At 33.4% G+C, this 9,977-nt stretch overlaps 1 protein-coding gene across 1 annotated transcript in view; it reads left to right on the top strand.

The window, feature by feature from the left end:
- The first annotated feature begins 370 nt into the window (after nt 1-370).
- The window catches only part of LOC125048993 (tyrosine-protein kinase Src64B), a 72,044-nt gene continuing 62,437 nt past the window's right edge, over nt 371-9,977 (top strand). Inside the window, exon 1 of the mRNA XM_047647988.1 lies at nt 371-579. The gene's annotated coding sequence lies outside the window, so the exon portion shown is untranslated. The remainder of the gene's footprint in view (nt 580-9,977) is intronic.

The raw sequence follows: 9,977 nt of genomic DNA, 5'->3' as shown, positions 1-9,977 counted from the left end.
AGTCTCCAATTAAGTATTAGGATTTTTTATTATTCACAAATTTGGTATTTATATAAAATTAAACAGATTTACTATACGAAATTGATAAGTTTTTGATTGATTTTTATTTATGTTAATCTGTTATAACCCTATTAGGATTATCTCGTCCGTTAATGTGTCAAGGTTTAAGTATTTCTGACAAAATTTTCATTTCATTTCTATTTACTTTATCTAGTACTACATTTTCCAAATACCTTTCTTCCAAGATCTAAAGTAAGGGCCTAAAAAAATATAAATTTAACCGAATGCCAACTTTGAAGTCCGAGGTGAGGCAACCTAACGGCTTAACTCTATTTAATCTGTGGTAACGGCAGTAAGTGAGGGGTAAGGGGGAGATAAGAAAGTGAAATATTACAAAGTGGGGGTGGTTACTGTTTTAGTTGTTAATATTTCGCTTAATTTTTAATTTTATGAATGAAAGAACATTGAAAATTTATTTAAGTGAATATTAAAGGCTGTGTCTGTAAATATTACTCCGTTGCCGTGAATTGGAGTGAAGTTTAGACAACGACCACGAAAAGCTCGTATAAGTTGCCGCAGGTATGTTTTGATTAATCAAAGTAATATTTACAAACCGAAAAATATATTTCTCGCAAATATTTATATCAATATTGCATTAAAAAAAAGTAAATATCATATTGCATATTATGTAAAGTAAAAAAACTATTAAAAATATATTAATTTTTAAAACCCTGCTTTAACGTACATATCGGTAAATACCTACCTAATTTATACCTATATTTAGTTGATTTAATTTAGAACTATAGTGAAAACTCGTAAACTAAATTTTCCATTTATTGGGCCTATGCAACAATCAGATATATTAAACTGAACATAGAGACTAAAGACAATGTGAATATAAAACATGAAAATGTTTTGCTTAAGTATCTTAATTTAATACTTAGTCTATATATTTAAGATGAACCTTCCCATTTGTTATTAACTTAAATGTACTTACAATTATCATCATTAAATTAGTGTGACCCGGTCTCTCATAACGGTCTCAACTCTTATTAAATGATAGATTTTAACTTTTTTACATGATAATTATTTTAAGGATATCTTTTACATAATTATTGACTGCAAGAATGGTTTGCTATTCCTAAATAAACCTAAATATATTCCTACTTATTCAATATTTACAAATTTAATAAACTTTGATGATTTTGAAATCTCTGTATGTAGGCACAGACTAACTTAGTATTGTGTTAAGATAATTTTTTCTTTTCAATTACTTCAACATGTAAACATTTATAATTATGATTTAAACCATGCTGGTAAAAACCTAGTTTTATATACATATGTATAATAAGATATTGATATATTTTCTGTTTAATGTATAAACTGAATATACTGATCTTCACTGCTCAAATATGTATTAATTATGGATTACCTTTGCAAGTAAAAGGTTATTTAACAGCAAATAACTTAGGTTCACTAATATTTCTAAAACTCCCTGAAGGCATAGACCAGGTTATATAAATAGCATTTAAAATCCTATACACATTTCATAGTGTTAAGATGACGATTTCGCAATTTTTGCTTTGTCAGCTGGCACTAGATCAGAAACGAAATCTAGTTACTTAATAGTATACTAAACAATTTCAAACATTGCCGGCATCATGACAGACATTCCTACTTTGGCGACGGGTCGGCGCCAAGGGAGGCGCCGATATGACCTTATGTTAATTGCGATAGATATATACCTACTTTAATTCATGATATCCTAGTACGTAGTGGTTTATAAATGATACGAAATTTTGTTTTTTTTCGAAATGAAAAACTTTTCAAGACATCAAATAGAAAAACGAAGCAGTGGGACACAACACAATGCATTCGCAGATTACACAGTATTTTTTCTGTACATGTAATATTTTATTACAATTTATATTATAAGTGGTTGGTTCGATATGGTTTACACCCGTTACCGTCAGAGCGTTGGCGTTGAGTTTTAATTTTTTTATTATATTACTAGCTGATCCGGCAAACGTTGTTTTTCCATGTTTATCATTTATAATAAAAAATAGGGATTGATCGTAGAGGGGTGAAAATTATTAATTAAATTAAATTAATTTTAATGCTGTATCATAAAAAAATAAATAATAAATTTATTATCTAAAATTAAAAAAAAAATTTTAGGGGTGGACTACCCTTAACATTTAGGATGAAAAATAGATGTTGTCCGATTCTCAGACATACCCAATATGCACACAAACCGCGACACGAGAATTTTATATATTAGAAGACGAACGAAAGTTTATAAAAACCAATTAGAAATGACGTTTAATATAACCCTCGCTTAAACATAGTAAAAGAATATTGAAACCTTGCAAAAAGCAACAACTGTAACGCAACACCACTGTATAACTTCCGTCAAAGCAATAAGTTACAGAAACAGAGAAACAGTGATGCAGAAATAGAAAAATCTATTTTCCTCCCTATATTGGAATCGTTAGCTTCGGGGCAAGTATCGTAAAACTTCGTTCATAAAATAGACACGGAAAAAACTGGGGCACGCAAAAGGTTGCTCTGACATTATGTAATTTATGAAAAGTATTTTACCAAACTCAATAGTTATAGATTTATCTATATTAAAAGGATCTTTAGAGCTGAACTAAAGATAGTACGGTGTGTTTATATAATAATAAGAATATTAAAAAATGGTAACCATAGTAACAAACTAGTCGTTTTATCTAGGCCGTACGAGTGTTTTAAGTTTTAATTCTTATTATACTAACTATCCTTGATTGCCTCTGTGGTTAGTGCTGCATAATGGTCGGCAGTGAAAACTGACCTTAAATTTTTGTTTACATTATAAATAAATTTGTCTGACCACGTTCGGTTGAATTAGATAATCCATTGGTCGGACATATAAGAGTTTTAACTTCTACATAATAAAATGTTCTTCTTCTAATACTATATTGAAGTCTAGCTTATGCCTGAAACTGCTTTTGTTAATAAATAATATAAATTTTACGCAGTCACTCCGTTGGCTTTGCGACCCAAAAAGCTTCGGGGACAAAGCCGAAACTTTCAGCCTCGAATGCTTAGCCACCTACCGCCAATCGTTGGTTTTCAGCTGCTGCAATATCAAGGTGGAAATTTTAAAAATACCTTAATACTTTTATCAATTCTTAGTAACATTATATAAGTAGATTATTGAGTTATCTCATCTTTATTACAACTGTATGAACTAATACGCGTGACGAAAAACTTGAGAAAAATCGATTAGAGTCGATTAAGAATTATCCCAAAGAAATTTATGAAACATTGGTGAAACATAATCAATAGAATCTTAATAAGCTGTACATATAATAATAATAATAAAAAAGAAATAAAAACATTCATCAAAATAACTATTTTATAAATTATTAATAATACATAGGTATATAATATATGTATTTAAATATTTCTGAAATCCTTATCAGTCTAATAAAGTAATCAGTAATATTCTGTAACACATATTGATTGGATATGAAAGTCCATATCAAGTAGGTATTTTAGTCTTCTTTTTTTTATGTAACAGTTGGGAAACGGGCAGGAGGCTGCCGCCCATGGGCACTCATCTGAGTGTCAAGCCCTCAAGCTATGTAGTCAGAGGGCTTGCAGGACCGTTTCCGGACTTGGTACGCTCTTTTCTTGAAGGACCCAAAGTCGAATTGGTACGGAAATAATTCAGTGGGCAGTTGGTTCCACATAGTGGTGTGGACGAAGATTTCCACATAGAGAGTTTATGACCATTCACATCTGGTATTCGCGGTATATCAGGTTAGATACGAGAACAGATATCCTCTCTGTCGTACACGAAAACTCCCGCCCGCGGCACAAATGAATGTTCCAATTTGTACCCAGGGTAGGAGAGGTAGGAAGTATCAGCCGGGGAGGATATCTGAGTCTCAGTAAGAAATAGCAAGGCCGGCTTGGCAGTCTCTCGATGGACAGCGTGGATGTAGGAGTTGAGCCCCCTAACATTTATGAAGTCCACGGCGAGTGTCACAATCTTTGTTTGGGAACTGTCAAATTCCAAATTGTGTGATAGCTCTAGAAACTAGATTTAGGTCTGGGAAACGTTCTGGATTCCGACAGATTTCTTATAAAATAATGAAGTTACTCAGTAATTTTTAGTTTTAACTAAAATTAAATTATATCGGAAGTCACGAGACGTCATTATAAATTGCCAATAGACAGAAAAAGTAATTTCTACCCGGAATATCACAGTTTTGTTTTGTAAAATAAACCATACGATTCAGTCATCCGTATTGGTGCATTCGTGGAACTGAATGTGTTTGGTTACATACAGAGGTGTCCGAACGGTATTCCGGTTCTAATTAAAGCGCTATGATTCAGCGAATACGTTCGTTAATTTTATATCCGCGTTTAATATTTTGGGAGGATTAATTGCTTTGCTCATTATTTCGAAAATTTTCTGATGTCCTCTCATTATTATATGTAATATGATAGGGGTTTTCAGTAATTTTGAGAAAATTATTAATTCTTTTGTAACTAAGGGGGTAAAGGGCTGGGGTTTACTCTATCTACACCTATGATATATAGCATTTATAGTTTAACTATCAAAAATATTTTCAAAAATGTTCAACTCAAAGTGTGAAAAGAGACCAATAAAAATTCCTAAATCGCTGCGGAAACTATTGACAATAGAGCAAAGTGATGTACTATAGTTTTATAGAAGACATCTATATCTACATAAGGTTCGGAATAACAAAAAAATATTAGTTTTGCTTTTAAAAGACTATTTACTGAGAAAATCTCAATTCTAGTCTAAAAGTTTTCATCAAATTTCTTTTAACCTGAATGTAGGTATGATACAAACTGATTGCTCTATTAATGCCTGCCATAAGGTATAACTTGTGCATCGTAACGGACTGACCTATATCCATTGGGGCATGGGTTTTTTGTTTTACTGTTTTTCTATAGTCCATTAAAATGTTTGATCAATACATAAAGCTTTGGATTTATTACCTCTATATCATCGCTATTGAGTATCGTGTCGTGTTGGTTTAGACTAGACTAGGCTAAATAGATTGTGCGGGCTGACTCCATTCGCGAAGCGATAGGTTTTATAGTGAATAAAGAGAAAGAGCAGTGATGGCCTGGTGTGACGATGTGCAGGCGATTCTCATCCCTGAGAAATCCGGCTGTGCACCAATTGACTATTCAGGAAATTGTGAAGGAAAACATCGTGAGGAAACCTGCATGCATTGGACTCAAAAGTCGCCGGCATGTTTCAGACACGGAACGCTGATGATCTACTTGATTATTAAAAATAACTTATCACGAAACACATAATAAAATCTGAGGTTTTCACTAAGGATTGTAGTACCACTGGATTTATGGTGAAGAAAATCATTCAGGTTTCTACGCCTTATCACCTTAATATCAAAGAAACAAATACAGAAAGCTGTGGTCAAAACGTTATTCTGTTCTGTTAATGCTTCAAAAGAATTTTTCAATTTCTGGCTAAAGCTGACACAATCGAATTAACCTGTTTCACAATGAAAATCACTAAAAATATCTGCACGAACCAGTTTTATTATAGACCTCATCTATTATGAATTTAGCGGAGCCCAATCAGAAGCAAACGTCCTAAACGAAAATCGTTACAGAACTGGAACAATGTACTCGGTATCATCTATATAAAGCCTCTTCAGCTCCATTAATACATGGCAAAAAATAAACCATTCAAACAACATTTACTTGACTATTCAGCTTTAGAAAACTCATCAGTTTAGTTAATTAATGAATATTCATTCGTCATGGTTCTATGCATTGCAGTTACACTTTTTGAGTGTTTTAATACATTTTCTTAGGTTTAAAAAAGTACTTATTTTGATAGCGAAAGGATGTTGACTCACTTCTAAGGAAGTGTACCTTGTCATTACAAATTATAATAAGGCGTATGGTAAGTCTGCCCACGCGTTGCGTTGGCGTCAAGAGATGTTCGTCCCCTTTCTAAATTGTTTTTGTTTGTTTGATACTAAGATATAATTTATGATCCTGCTTATTTGCAGAAACTAGTTCTAGTTCAGAATTCCTTGAATCAATATCCAAGCTCTAATAATCTTGTCAGAAATGTGTATAGAGGAGAAATGTTACTAGATTTTCGTTTTATTGATCTTAATGCCGGCAACGCACTTGCGAGCTTTCTGGCAGTGTGAGTGTCCATGGGCGGCGGTATCACTTAACATCAGGTGGGCCTCCTGCCCGTTTGCCCCCTGTTCTATAAAAAAAATCTATAGCTATCGCGGAATATGCTTAACCTGCATCATGAGCACACCCCACATACACACCCTCACTTTCACACCATCACACAACACACCCGAATTAGGCATTACTTAGTTAAATGTATTTAATATTTTTTATTGATCTTTCCCTTTCGTAAAGGTTTGAACCTTTTTGTATATATATGTATAATGTATTCTATCTTTGGCTATATCTTTAGTATAATTGATTTTTGTTATGTATAATTTATGATAGTTGTAGAATTACGAAATAAATACCCAGTTCAATTGGTGCGTGTTACTTTCAATATTATTTCATAATTTCTAATTATATGGCTTTCAAAATTTAACGAGCAACCAAAAAGGGGTATGAGATCAAAGATTATGTACGTGAGGTACCATATTAGGTTGTGGGCATCGCAATGTTCCATTTAAAGACCAATAGAAGCAGTGTCGTTGACTCTGAAGATAAGGACAAGTGAAAACTGAAAGTTATATTACCTTAATTTTAATCGATGACAATGTACACAGAATAGCATGAGTCATGAATTAAGAATGATGTTTAATTCGATTTTTAAATCTTTATCTGCGCAATAACCCCAGGATTTCTTTTACTAATATAGGTATTGAATAATTCATTAAAAATCTTTGGAAAAGAATACATAATCGAAAAAAAAATGCTTATGTAGCGCGTGCATTATTACTACTATAAATGTTAGCCTAATTATTATGTCGGCTGTTGCAAATGGCTAAATCCATATATTTAAAACTTGCAGAACGAGAATTTCTTTTCTACGCCTTTGTGACCGGTTAAAGTAGAACGCGCTAATAATTGTGACGTCACTACAGAGATCTTTTAATTAACGTCTATATAAAGTACCCATAAAAGTGCTTTTATATGCCGTTTCCTATACCGCTATGAAGCTACATCCATTGCCCTAAATACCAGTTTCCGAGTCACCTGAAGCAATGCCTGAAGATTTCCAGTCCATTAATCTTTGCCGACGTACGGCGGCATTTGCCTATTTGCGTATTGTATTCAAGGACGAATTAATTACGGGTCAATTAGATTATTGTTAATTAAAATATTATTTAAGTGTTGTTTATCTCAAGGAGCAGTGTTGGCCTAGTGGCTTCAGCGTGCGACTCTCATCTTGGACTTTCTTTCTTTGTGCGCATTTAACATTCGCTCGAACGGTGAAAACATGAGGAAGCCGGCTTGCCTTAGACCCAGACCCAAAAAGGTAACGGCGTGCGTCAGGCACAGGAGGCTAATCACGTACTTTTTTAACTTTAAACTAATTTAGAAATCAATTTAGAAATCAGAGGTTGTAGCGCCACAGAGTTTTTATTTGTTTATCTCAAGCAAACGTCGAAATGTATGATGATCACCCACTAGTTCACGTAAATCTATTAACACGACTAAATCCTTTACTGACATACCGTCTAATGAAAGTTGACGTTAATATATTCGTACGTACCGTAAGCCTTATCGCACTAATTAGAACCGCTAATTTTCGATACAATTTGAATAATAAACACAAGAATAAATACTTTTTGTTAGAACGTGCCATTCTAATACTTGAGGGCTTGTACCGTTAATGAGCAACGTTGTCCCTTACTCTTTGTCTCTGATAAAGTTTCTGCATAAATTTCTAGTGCCTAGTCTAGACGGGGTTGTTTGTGAGTTCTGACTGATGCAATGGCACTTTTAAACCTGTTACGCGTTTACGTCACGATATACAGTTACTCTTGATTGTAAGTGATGAAGGGCAGTGTACTTTTCATTTGTTTTTATGACCAATATGTTTTCTTTTTGTTTTCTACATTATTATAATTGCATTTTAATATTAAATTAATTTGACTTATATGTATTTATTAGTTTAAAAAACCTTTTAGTTTTTAAATTAATTAATACGTTTTATTACGTGTGATATTTTTTAAGAATAAAATTACCTATGTTTCTGGTTCAAATAAGTTGTTGAATTAGAGATAGCCTAACAGAGATTTGGGAGAAGAAATATTGTTTAATAGCTACTTTTTTTCAAACCACCGATGTATAGAATGTAATTGCATGCTCCTATTTCACCATGCCTCCTGTTGATAAAGGACAAATCCTTGTTTTAATTTATTTTCTTATTATTAATTAACTACTAAGATGTCATGTGGAACATGGTGTAATGGTTACAAACATTGTGTAAAACAAAAAACTTGGTGATTAAAAAGAATGGCGAAGAGTTTATTGCCTGATCTTCTCTTCCGCTCTACGCCCTTCATTTGAAAATTGGCAGTTAATGTAAAATTAGAAGCATTTAATATGTATTACTTTTTGGATGTTCATAAGTGTACATTGTGATACCTATATGAAGAAATGATTTTTATTTGATTTGATTTTTTGATATATAAACATAAATGTCTAACCGTACATACATAGCAAATAAAATCGTGAGTGTCGTTCTAACCAAGATTACAATTTTGTAAGTGTTCATAATAAAAAACCCGTATACGTATAGAACAGGTGCAGTTGAAGTTTTTGCCCTCGCTATCCACTGGGTCAACAGGTTCGTTCAAGTAGCAGCTTGGAGACGTGGACCCTCCACTCACTTAAGGCTTCATACAGCCACATGACAATGCCATATCTAATATATAAAATTCTCGTGTCACAGTTTTCGTTGCCATACTCCTCCGAAACGGCTCGACCGATTCTCATGAAATTTTGTGTGCTTATTGGATATGTCTGAGAATCGGACAACATCTATTTTTCATCCCCCTAAATGTTAAGGGTAGTCCAGTCCACCCCTAAATATTTATTTTTTTATTTTTAGATATTTTTTTCTGTTTATGATACAGCATTAAAAAATACATACAACCCCTAACTTTCACCCCTCTACGATCAACCCCTATTTTTTTATTATACATGATATACATGGCAAAACGACGTTTTCCCGGTCAGCTAGTCATATGTAAAGTTCGTCGCTGTCTAGGCCTGTCTAGGCTAGTTATTAAACTGTCAGCGTCCCTAAACGGATGCTAGATGATCTATTGTCTATTACGGATAGGTCTGAGAGAGCGTCTGAGAATTCCGACTGCACTCGTGTTTGTAAATCATATTGTTTCACGTCTTGCCGTTTTCCGTCTATTGTTTTGTGTATACAAACATTTTCATCACTTCGCCAAACGGTTAATTTTGTTCGAGTTTGGCCAACGCGTTCGTTCGCGTATTGATTTTTGTTATTTGCATCGCGTCTGCAATCCTCTGTATCTGCAGCCATTGTTGAGGGAATGTCCAATTATGGTTTACTTTTTCGACGGTGTTGCAATCGATTTTTGACGAACGAATTGAAAGGTCCTAAAACTTGGCGAATAAAAAGAGTGGCGGAGAGTTTATTGCCATTTCTCTTCCGTTCTACGCTCTTGATTTGAGAACTGTAGTAAATGTAAAATAAGAAGGATTTTATATATATTTCTTTTTTGACGTTCATAAGTGTACATTTTGTTACCAATATGAATAAACGATTTTGTTTTTTTTAACATCCTTAATACATATAATACCGCCTGTATCGTTTATTTGCGGTATTCTCATTTCCATACACGTGCATATGCATAAGTACAAGCTACTTGCGTACACTGTAAATAGACGCATGCTCTTACCCAAAACGTTAATGCACGCGAGAATGTGAATCCAAGATAATGTACGGC

This window comes from Pieris napi, chromosome 4, assembly GCF_905475465.1.
Source record: "Pieris napi chromosome 4, ilPieNapi1.2, whole genome shotgun sequence".
Classification (NCBI taxonomy): Eukaryota; Metazoa; Arthropoda; class Insecta; order Lepidoptera; family Pieridae; genus Pieris; species Pieris napi.
This window is presented reverse-complemented; position numbering and strand designations above follow the sequence as displayed.